The sequence below is a fragment of the Toxorhynchites rutilus genome, chromosome 3, assembly GCF_029784135.1.
Source record: "Toxorhynchites rutilus septentrionalis strain SRP chromosome 3, ASM2978413v1, whole genome shotgun sequence".
NCBI classification, from domain to species: Eukaryota; Metazoa; Arthropoda; class Insecta; order Diptera; family Culicidae; genus Toxorhynchites; species Toxorhynchites rutilus.
In genome coordinates this window covers 77130852-77143440 of record NC_073746.1, presented here as the reverse complement: position 1 = coordinate 77143440, position 12589 = coordinate 77130852, and the positions used below count along the sequence as shown (strand labels likewise).

Below are 12589 nucleotides of genomic sequence, written 5' to 3'. Positions count from 1 at the left end.
GTTGTGCAGTCCACTGATTATTCAACAAGAGCCAAAGGTTGTACCGCTCATGACAACTCTAAACGAGCTGATGATTGCGCCGGCTAGTGACCATTCTATCCTGGATTCCTCGAGTCGAGAAAGACGCACCACGCTAGATATGGGGTACAGACTAGGGGGGCGTTGCTGATTAATGGTCAGCTGCATCCCAATAGGAAGTATCCCGTGTCGGGCACACGTACAGAGCATCGAAGACTGCGACATACCAATTATGAGAACACTTGTAATACTAACCTCGAGTCAACCGCGAGTAATCGGTTACATATTACTAACATAGTCTAAGCAAACATTGTCAAAATATTGAACTCCCGGCCCCGTTAGGCGGACACCACCTTTGTAAATTTTCTAAATTTTTTTGCAACTGTTCAAAACAACAATTTTCATTTTTAAATGACCAATTTTAATCACGACTGATTTTTATAAGTGCATATTCGACTATAATTGCCTTTGTTTCGAAAAAAAATCACTACTCGAATTTCTTGGGAAATCAATCTATCTATCTTCTATCTTCTGTATATATATATATATATATATATATATATATATATATATATATATATATATATAAATGGATTTCTGTCTGTATGTCTGATTCTTATGGAAACGGAAACTACTGAACCGATCGACATGAAAATTGGTATGCCGGGGAGCCCGGGAAAGGTTTTCCTGGCTGCCCCCTCCTCCCTTTCTAAGGACGGGCTGCCATCAAAAGAAACACACATTTCTGCATAACTCGAGAATTAACTAACTAAATGAAACGAAATTTGGCATGTGGAGATTTTAGGGTGCAATGAATGATTCCCTGGTGGTTAGATACTCCTCCACCCTCTCTAAGAGGTGGCTGCCATACAAATGAAACACAAATTTCTGCATTACTCGAGAATTAATCAAGCAAATGAAACGAAATTTGGCATGTGGAGTTATTGGAGTGCAATAAATGCTTCTACGGTGGTTAGACACTCCACCTCTAAGGGAGGGCTGCTATACAAATGAAACACAAATTTCTGCATTACTTGAGAATTAATCAAGCAAACGAAGCAAAATTTGGCATGTGAAGGTTTTAGGGGGCACGCAAAGTTTCTATGGTAAATAGACACTACTCCCCCCTCTCTAAGGGGAGAAGAGGGGAGGGGTCCGTCTTTATTCTATCATATTTTCTGTATCAAACATTTATTCCATGTAACGGAGAAACATGTTATTTACAAGTGGTTGAAAAATCTTGAACGAGAATTGTGTCTGAAATTAATCTGATATTATAATGTTGAGTTTTGGTAGAAGTACTAGGATTTTTTTTTGTAAAAGGTTAGTCCGAAGGGGTCGATTAGAAGATCAATCAATGAACAGTTCTGCGATTGGACTCATGAACTTGCGCTTAGTAAGAAAACGTGAATGTTTGAAGGTATTGATAATAAAAAACAAACTTTAGGCGGGACGAAGATTGCCGGGTCAGCTAGTTAACTATAAAAACCACGAATGTTCAATATCAAAAATTTGGAAAAAAATTTTTAAACATGTCCCCATGTTATTTTTTCTAAATAATCCATTGATTTTCCAACAACTTTGCCGAATATCATAATTTTAGCAGACGTCTTAATTCCGAATTATTATTTTAACAAAGAAAGGTCAATGATTCTAGATATAAGATGTTGATGATGGTCCCGTCACCTTCCTCTACAGAGGTTTGAGCAAGACTAGTTATCAGCTTTGAAATCAGTTTAACAATAAAAACTAATTGATTTTACCTAGAGATATTGTTTCGACACGACAAATGTAAATTATTTGCGACACTTTCAATGCGCGACAAAGGATATATATTTTGCGAGATAAAATGATAACAAGAGATGCGTTTAGTTCGACAGTATATTTTTGAGTGTGTTTTTTGTTTGGTTTACTGCGTTATATATATAGACCGGTGGCTATCGGCCACTGGTCACTGGTCTTGAATACTATACAAAGGCCCTATTTTATCCGGAGAATTTCGTTTCTGCGGAATTTCCATGCATAATTGGATGCTGTGATGAAGGAGACGTATAGATTTCACTTGTGGCTATTTGAAAGTAACTCATTGGCTATTCGGGCATCTGTCCGAGTGATTTATGACCCTTTTTGTTTTAGGAGTTGATTCGCTAGAATTTGATTGTACCTATTGTACGATGAGACTAATCATTTATGGCTCTTTTCTGTACATGAATTAGAGGTATTTTGTGCTATAGCGTATTAATATTAAATAGATATTAATTCAAAAAATGTTATTTTATTACATTATCGAAAGAGAAGCCAATACTCAATACAATGATGCATTTTCCGAATCCCTTGTCCTTTCTTTTTTCTAAATATGGAAATAAAACACATTCTCAATAAAAATTCACTGCAAGCGATGAAGATCAATTAGGCTTTCGTGATAATCATCTGAAATTATTGACAGTGAGAAAGGTGCCTCAATGTAGGCTTTACGAAATTCATTTGTGCTGTTTTCGTTCAATATACTAGGCACAGTCCACGCATCTCGACTTTTGTGTTATACTCATTATGACAGGTATGATGTTGAGTTTCAACAGAATTCATCCGACACTGAGAAAAAGTGAATTTCTCCATTCGTGAGTAAATTTTGATTATTTGTGGCACTGGTGCAAATATATTCACGCATAATGGTCTTAATGTTTTGTCCGACACTATACGACAGCAACAACGTGTTGGCCATAAAACTATTGCATTCCAAATCTACGAAAAAAAAACACCACTGAATAACCGAGGCTGTCGTAGACGAATCAACAAAATACATACATATGAAGAAAATGTCGTGTACAGTACATGGTGGTAACTATACATGTTGTATTACATCCTCATTGTGCAGCAGATGTTACAAGATCAATCGAAAGGCTGTCATAGGAATGAGAAGACGACTGCCTTCAGAATACTGTCGTTAGGCAGTAAGTTTGGTACTCCTGATCGTACATTTGCAGTACAAATTACATGTAAGAACTTTCGTTTTTACTTGTGGCTTACACGTAAAAATCAAGTACTAAACAAGGGAATCAATCTTGAGCTTAAGATTCAGTGGACAAGAAACTGTAATCTGTGAAATTTGTAATCGACATCAGGCTTTGAATTGGTCAGAAACGGAATCACAATGGTACATCAATAATCTGTAAATTCAGTCTGTCTCGATTGTCAGAAATTACCTCACGTTGCAGTCTATTATACACCTGTTTTTCAGGAAACAACTGAATATCGTATCAAAACTATATAAGTTTCAATATCATTCAAGTAAATAAATTTTAACAACTTTATAAATTGCAAAGATTACCAGTTTTCTCCATTTGTTCTGAAATTATGATTTGCTAACATTAACTAAGGAGATTCAGAACAGGCCTTACAAGGCGAAAAAAGTTGCCAGGTTGGTTTTTTCTCTAAAGTACAACGTGTGAAAAACCAGGTAAGAAAAATATTTAGGAGCACAACTAATGTCACATTCACTTTATACGAATCGTAACAACACGACAGAAAGATTCATAAGTCAAATGAATTATCTGCACCTGTCTTGCATTTAAAAGTGAATCTCACAAAATTTGTCATGTGTTGTCTGACGGAATATTAAAAACATTTCGAAGAACGTGACTGAATAGATAGTTCAAGTTAGAAGCTAGATGATAAGAAAATTCTACCAACAACAATTTGAATTAATTTTCGAATTTTTGAATTTCATAACTAAAGCTTAAATGAAATAATTGATATTTTTAACACGTTGAGTCCCGTGTCGATCCCTACTCCCAAACTAGCGATGACAGAAAAAAGCTTCAAAAAGTTGGTTCAAAAGCTTAAAAAAGCTTCAAAAAATGTGTATGTATGGAAGCAGATATCTCTTTCTCTCAGACTGAACGTCAGCTTAGCTTTTCAGAAAAAATAAAAAAAATATAGCGCCATTGGTCCCGAGACTATGAAAACAATAGAAAAACGAATACACTCAATAATAACGAGAACAGCATTCGAATTTTCTGCAGGTGTAGTATTTTTTTCAAAAAAGAGCAGGTTATTGGCTTTAATTTGATATGTCGATATGAATCGGTTTAGTAGTTCAAAAGCTATGAATTTTTGAAAAAGTCATTTTCGGACAACCCTAAAATGGAAATGGTCACCCTACTGAAAAATAAAAAAATACGGGTCTAATGTTTTGCGATAAAGAACAACACTACAACTTTTCACGAAAATCTGAGAACCACTGTATCGGTTTGTCATGGAATGACTGATAACACATAAAATTATGCCATGCGGAACTACTAATAAATCATCTAACGAAACTGTTTACATTCAAATTCAATGATTTTGATTTTGATAAATTTCTGTAGGTAGGTAACACAAACAGCACTTCAATGATAAAACGTCTGGACTAAATTACCAACCCAACGCTGAAGTCAGATTTATTATTATACGCTATAATACAGGGTTTTCCCACTTTAAATTCCGAAAGTAAATTGAAATAAAACACACTTAGAATTCGAGTTTCGATGAAACTTTTATTTCAAATTAAAGTTTGGTTTATGCCATTATGTGTGAAATACAACATCATTCAAATGTCCACATAAGGCTTTCTCGCACACCTTGATCCGGAACAGGTAATTTTCGATGACTTTTTGGCACATATGGGGCGGTATCTCGGTCATAACTTCACGAATGTTGTCTTTCAAATATTCAAGAGTTTGCGGAGAGTTGGTATAGAGACGGTCTTTCGCATAACCACACAAAAAAAAAGTCTAGCGGGTTCAAATCGCATGATCTGGACGGCCACTTGGCATCACCAAAACGCGAAAATTCTGCGTCCCTCAAATTTCGTTCGCAATATGGCCATGTTCGGTCGTGTTGAGTGGCACGTGGCGCCGTCCTGCTAAAACCACATGTCATCCGTATCCATATCTTCAATTTGTGGCAAAAAAAATCGGTTAACATAACACAGTTACCGTCTCGCCGTCCTCATTTTCAAAAAAATACGGCCCGATGACTCCACCAGACCATAATGCGCACCAAACAGTGACTTTTGGCGGATGCAATGGTCTCTCAACAATCACGTATGGATTTTCTGAGCCCCATATACGGAAATTTTGGGTGTTCACATAGCCACCGAGCTCGAAATGTGCCTTATCGCTGAAGAAAATTTGATGCGAAAATTCAGCATTTTGCTGCTGTTGTTCGTTCGCCCAATCGAGGTACGCCCGACGCATTCCATGGTCACCACGCTCTATATTTTGTACCAGTTGGACTTTATATGGATGTAGGTGCAAGTCCAAATGCAAAATTCGCCACAATGATGTGTTTGACATGCCCAATTGCTGAGCACGCCGTGGAATCGAAACATTCGGGTCATCCTCCACACTGGCAGCAACAGCAGCAATATTTTCGGCCGAACGCACATTACGATGATGCACAGGTTTCACAATATCCGCTACGGATCCAGTTTGTTCGAATTTACGCACTACATTAGCACTACATGTGTGCTCTGTAGGCCGTCCATGACGACCAAAATCCGTCCGTAGTGCTCGAAAAACATTTGCCGGTTTTTCATCATTTTTATAGCATAATTTAACAAAATTAACACGTTGTGCGATGCTAAAACGATCCATATTGTAAAATGGCAGACATTCAACTAACGATATGACGCTTTGGTTGACAGCTATGTCAAACGGTTGTCAGCGCAGGGCTGTATACTTTCGGAAGCCCGAAATGGAAAACCCTGTGCATCGAGGTCATCTCGTATCTCAAACATATCGAACAGTTCTCGCAATAACCCATGTATGTTACCTGGATTTACCCTTTATATGGTAAATTCTTTCGTGAACAATGAACGAGTTCGATTACAAAAACACAAATTGAAGCATCCCAACGCTCATAATCGCGCATTGGTTTTCCCAAAGCTATAACTGGCCGTTGCTGTCCTGAGGAGACAAATCATAACACCTCCGGATGAAACCAACATGGAAACTCCATCCCGTTGTCAATTCATCAGACAGTGATGAGTACCGGAAACGACTCAATTCACAATTCAAGACAATCCCAATCTCTGCCTCACCCGATAAGTGTTGATTCGTGCGAAAACACGGTGTAATTCCATTCTAAAATCTGTCGCCTGATTTCGTCGAACAAGTATCTACAGCATGAGGCTCACTTCCAATCGAGTGACTTTTAAGCCAATAACACAGTGTGCGAGGTGTGGGTGGCTGGCAGTGCGTGGATGCGTATATCACCGTTACATACGATCGGTGTAAAGCGGGGGAGAAATCCATTCATCGCTAGTCGAGTCGCCCCAACGGCTTGGGAAAGGAAACATCGGTTACGCATTTTGAAAGGTTGATTGATTTTAATCCCATCCGCATTGAGCTATTTATTTATGTTATCGATTCACGCTGGAATTTATCTGTTTTGTACTCTCTGTGAAAGGGGTGGGCTCTGCCCGAAAAAAATGGAGATTATCGATGAGATTGACATCGATCTTACCTCGCTTTTAATAATCATTCAATTTGCGTATTGTTGATGGTGTCTGTAAAGAAGAGAGATTGAGAATTTATTTGTTGGATGTATTGAAATAAGATGTATGGAAGCTTAATATATTGCCAATTATTTTTCAATATAGGTTTATCTTCTCTTTGAGAGGCATGGAGGCTATAACTTTCTCGTCTAATGTCTTCGGACGAGCTGCCGAGACCCTGAATACACTATGTCTATTTTATACCGTCTGTACATCAAAGGTCCGCCGCAAACATTATACGTGCGTCCACTCTAAACCCTAACTATCCCGTCGCGCTGCAAATTGGTGTCGTCAATAAATGTCTCAAGTTACTGCAAAGCGAAAGCATAAAAACGTGTATTTCAATTGAGTCATTAAGTTGTTTTTATTTTTATTTATGACCACAATCTACACACAATTCATTCGCAACTCCCCTCAATCATCCACTACTACCGGTTACTTCCGCTACAGATGAACTCATAGCGCCATTTCGTTTTCGATTAATGGGTTCGAATATTGCGCGTACTGAAAAACACGCACAATACGTAGACCATTTGTGTAATTGATGAACATTAATGTTACGGCAAAAGTCGACATCAGCATTTTCGCTTTTCTGTCAGCTCCAAGTACACCCGGTATAAGTTGTGTATATACGCTAATAGGTTTGACACACAGTGGTACCGATGAGGATCAATTTGGTCAGTTAGACGGATGAACAAAGATTCCTAGCTCAAAGGTTGTTTTTTAATTGAAAATAAAACATCCAAAAACTACATAAAAACATTGAAATTCCAATAAAAGAAGACCACAAATGAATAAGTTCGACGAATGCAGTGTAAGAATTAACCATATATCAAATCATCGCTTATGAAACCGTCAGTATCCTGTGAAATTATTGAATCATACACATTCGGATAATCACCCAGACATCTTTTTTTTGTAATACCTGGGACGCTTCGCACATCCATGCAACCATGAGCCACGAGCTCAACTCTTTCGGTACCACCCATCAGCATACGGGTAATTATGACGTGCTTGAAATTCTTCAATTCGCAAGAAAAACTTTTATTTCCAAGCTTTTGCTCACGTCACATTCGTTCCTGTCGTGCCGCATCCGGCACAACTTTCAAATTTAATTAATTTATTAATAATTAAGACAGAATACCTAATTAAAAATAAATTACAGTTTTCACATTCTCCATTGATGATTACCAAAGGCGGCGCATAGGAGAAGGGAAGGGAGCTGACGGAAAAAGGGACGCCAGGAGAGTGTTTGCAAGTTAGTGAGCCTGCGAGTGTTGCTCACTTGGCAAAAGTTCGAGCTCGATGCCGATGCGAACAGGGGTTTTCATTCGTCACATTTTTCGAGGAAAAACCCTTCCACACACCCCTCCCCCTGCAGATACACAGCAGTCCTCAACTAGAAGAAAATTACATCCTCGTTCAGCCTCCACCGGTGGAAGTGGCTGGCTTAATTTCGATCTATGAAATTTCATACGTTGAGTTTCCCGAAATTCGTCTCCCAGCTAGGGATGTGCCGTTTCCAGCGGGGTTATCTATGACTACGCAAGGTTCAAACATTACATGAAGGCTTATTTCCGTCGAAATCTAATTCAGAGCTTCGAAAAATTTTAAAAAATTCTAGCCAGAGGTATTATTACTGCAGCATCTCTCCCACATTCGGTGCCGAAAACTCACGTGTAAGTTTTACGCAGAAGCTGAAATCGAGAACATATAAAGTATGAAAGGGTCGACTTTCAAGACATGAACGTTCAAATTTGAATTTAATGTCGCCCGTTTGGCGGAAGAGATGAAAAGTTTTGTAGCTAATTAGCGTTACATTCTTTCTGCACACTACCGGGCTGGATGCTTGCGGCCGGGATGCCAGATATACGGGAACATCCATAGATCTATATCTATAGATTTGTTCAATTTGCATGGAAGTTCGGATCCGTTAACGAACCGGCTTATATCGATTTTTGTTCCCCGTGTATGTTGATCCGCTCTCCAAGGTTGAAGTATTACCTTATTAGAAAGAAACGAAAGAGGATAAGTAATGAAATAAAGGATGGAGCGATCAAAATTTGGTCGAACATAAACGAGCGTCCTAAAAATGCTGATTTTGAAAACATGTATTTTTGATACGAATGAATGTTTGTATTCCCTTTGGGTTGGAGGAAGTTTTCCACAGCAATTGCGATTTTTTTGACTCAAGTGTGACTTTTAAAAAGGGCGTATCGATTGTAGTAAGAGAAATCTTTGATAATATATATCTCAAAAACTAGGAGTCGTACCGAAATAGTGTCTTAGAATGAGTTATAGAGTATTGATGTTTAAATGTGAAACCAATATACACTGAGGAAAAATTTTTTTTTTTTATTACGAAGAAAACTTTAATTTGCAATGTCTGAAATATTTATATTTAATTTTTTGTTCATATAAAATAGAAGTCATGTAGAAAATTCAAAAATGAGTCCAATATGGTAAAACTATTTTTGATGAACGTTGTGGAATATCGAATTTTTATGAATGTTTGAAACTTAGAATTTTTATATGTCAACCACAAATCATGAATTCTGATGTGATTTTAAACAAAAAAACTCATTATCAATCTCCTTCTAAATGCTGCCATTCCCGAGATATTCAAGAAAATATTTCTAATTTATTGTCTTTTCATAGTAAATAGGCCTTTTTAATATGTTTGTCGTGTTGTACCGTCATGTTCATGAAATTTCATGAGTTTGCTTATATTTTCCAACAACTTTTCCAAATACATAATTATGGTAAAATAGATGTTTAGGAGCTACGATAAAAAACATTTGAAGACATGTGGGTTAATACAAGACGTAGCGATATTAAAAAAAATATTTTTTTCACTTAATACAAACTTTTAACATTTTACACGTGTTGCACAATCAAAACACAAATAGTTTACAAAGTAGTGTTGAAATCCCAACAACACAAATACACCTCGTTGATTCAACCGGACGTTATGGGTACAAAAATAATTATCTTGTTTACGTTATGCCTACATTGTACCTGAAGTAAGGTATCTTTAACCCTCCTGAACTCGCGTGCAAAATTGTAACTCGTGCACTCACAGACTGTGCGTGTCTCTGTAATATTGTTATTGTGTATTTTTAGGCGTTGTTGGAAAGAAAAATATAGAATAATAGAAAAATATTCCGGAAAAATTCCAGAAAATATTTTTTTCTTTAAGTTCATTTAGTTTTAATAGTCATAGTTAATAGTTTAATAATTTTAATAATTCATAATTTAATTTTTTCAGCCACCTAATTGATTCTCGGTCTGTCAGACCATGTGCGCGACTAAAGGGTGTGTCACATCAAATTGCATCACGGAAAAAACGCTGTAGAAATTCGCCCAGTAGACCGATCCTTTTGAAAATTTTAGACAGTAAAATAAAACAGGAAGTGGGTTATATCTATGGTATAACCGCAATGGTGACGTAGGACTATCGTTGATTCAGTGATCATTTGTTTGAAGTTGAATCTGAATCCATTCTGAATGAATGACTAAATGAATATATGAGGCACTTCGAAAACGAGAGCTCTTTCGCTTGCATGTTATTTTCAATGCCAAGAGGAACTGGCAGATTATTTTACAGCAGCGATATCTTTCCGGATTCTTCTCGAAGTCCACCACCAGTGGTTAATGCTAACTCGATAACCACCTGTTAATTGCACTTGATTGAAAAACCACAAAATCAATTGTATTTGGTCGCAGTATTATATGGATAGAAAACGTTAAAATAAACTCTTTCGAATGTAATTTTCAATTCCAAGGGGAACTGACAGATTATTCTTCAGCAACGGTCACTTCTTTCCGGATTCTTCTCGATAATCAGCAAACGTAAAGAGTTGTGCGCGTGTATGTGTGTGTGTTGCTCCGATGTCTCAAGCGGAACCAATTTTCGATGCTGGTATTCTCTCGGTCGTTTTCTCTTCTCTTAATGATAATGAATCCCTTGATCCCTCGCCGTCCAGCTCGTCCAGCTCGTTCAACTCGTTCAGTAACGATGTTGTCTTGTCGATGTCCTCACGAAAAATGAATTCGTTTCAAGGAAGGAAGGTCTTGTATTATAGAGACTTTAAACTTTTACAGTTCATTCGTCTCTAGCCTTGAGAAAGGCCCTTTGAAAACTCTACTCTACTCTACTCCAGCGTTACCACCTCCACCCTCTTGCCTTGAGAAAGGCACTCGATCCCTCGCCGTCCAGCTCGTCCAGCAACGATGTTGTCCAGTCGGTGTCCACACAAAGAAATGAATTCGTTCCACCACCACAATATCGCTTAAGTATGCTTTTTGTCCGTGACTGAATCGAAAGAAGGTGTGGTTTACGATGGAAATTTGGAAGGCAAACTAGAGGCGAATGAACTCTTTGAGTTTGAAACTTTCGGCGACTGAGCAATAATTGAAAATTATATGATTTTCGCGATGCAAAACATTTTCCATTGCGCGCGCTAACTGTATTCGATACGAAAATATTCTACTGATGGGGGAGAATAATCTACAGAAGCTTTCCTGCTAATTAGTTGCACTTGATTGAAAAATCACAAAACCAAATGTATTCGATCGCAGCAGTACTATGTGGATAGAAAACATTAAAATAAACTCTTCCGCTTGAACATAATTTTCAATTCCAAGGGAACTGGCAGATTATTTAGCAGTAATGATGACATCATTCCGGATTCTTCTCGAAGTCCACCACCAGTAGTTAATGCTAACTTGATAACCACCTGTTAATTGCACTTGATTGAAAAATCACAAAACCAACTGTATTTGATCGCAGTTTTACATGGATAGGAAACATTAAAATAAACTTATTCACGTGAATGTATTTTTCAATACCCAGGGAAACTGGCAGATTATTTTTCAGCAACGATTGAATCTTTCCGGAATTTTCTCGATGCTGAATGGCATCCAAACGAAAAAAAAAACCATGCGTGTATGTGTGTGTGTGTGGCGGCTGCTTCGATGTCTTCCCGGGGAACCGTTTTTCGATGCTGATACTCTCTTGGTCACCTTCTCTTCTCCTCCTGCCTCCTGCCTCCTGGCTTTTCTGCCCGCCCTCACAGTTCCTTGATTCCTGTTAATTGTGATCGATTGAAAAATCACAAAACCAAACGTATTTGGTTGCATTGTTATATGGATAGAAAACATTAAAATAAACTCTTTCTCATCAATGTACTTTTCAATTCCCAGGGGAACTGACAGAGTATTTTTCAGCAAGGATTAGTTCTTTCCCGATTTTCCTCGATACTCGAAGCCCACCAGTGGTTAATGCTAACTCGATAACCACCTGTTAATAGCACTTAATTGAAAAATATTTGGTCACAGTGTTATATGGATAGAAAACATTAAAATGAACTTTTCCGCATGAATATATTTTTCAGTTTTCAGGGGAACTGGCAGATTAGTTTTCAACAACGATTAAATCTTTCCGGATCTTTCTCGATGCTGAATGGCATCCAAACGAAAATAGTTCCGCGCGTGTATGTGTGTGTGTGTTGGCTGCTCCCATGTTTCAAGCGGAACCGTTTGTGGCATCACTCTCTTCCTGATGGATTCCCTATCGGCCTAAGGTGCACAAACAGGCTCTTGGTGACACCGTTCATCCGCGCTTTCATGATAAACGAAGAACTTCACCACAACATCGACAACATGCTCCAATCGCTGTTCAATTATAACTGAGTGAATTTCCGAGTGGCGCTCGCTTATATACCGATTGGTGATTTCAATAGCCTGTTTGGAAAGCAATTTTAAGGCTATTGAAACAAGTTTTTGGATCAAAAAGTAACAAGTATATAACGCGTAGACATTTTATCTTTCGAATGAAGTGTTAATCATACCATTTCGTTCAGCTGTTTAGGAGCTATTAACGCTCAAAATCTCGGTCTCCGGCGTAACGCTTTCGTTTTCGAAACATTGATTTTACACCCCGGTATAGAAATGAAAGACGTAGTCCTACGTCAAAAGACGGGTGGGTAATGTCGGGGACATGACCGGAGTGACGTAGGACTATACAAAGGG

General features: G+C 37.9%; 1 protein-coding gene across 2 annotated transcripts in view; it reads right to left on the bottom strand.

Moving 5' to 3' along the window:
• The window catches only part of LOC129775022 (LIM domain transcription factor LMO4), a 967612-nt gene that overhangs the window by 768282 nt on the left and 186741 nt on the right, over positions 1–12589 (bottom strand). The window contains exon 3 of one of the 2 annotated variants that reach the window (XM_055779176.1): positions 6526–6568. The exons of the other annotated variant lie outside the window; for it this stretch is intronic. The gene's annotated coding sequence lies outside the window, so the exon portion shown is untranslated. The remainder of the gene's footprint in view (positions 1–6525; positions 6569–12589) is intronic. 2 annotated transcript variants of the gene reach the window in all.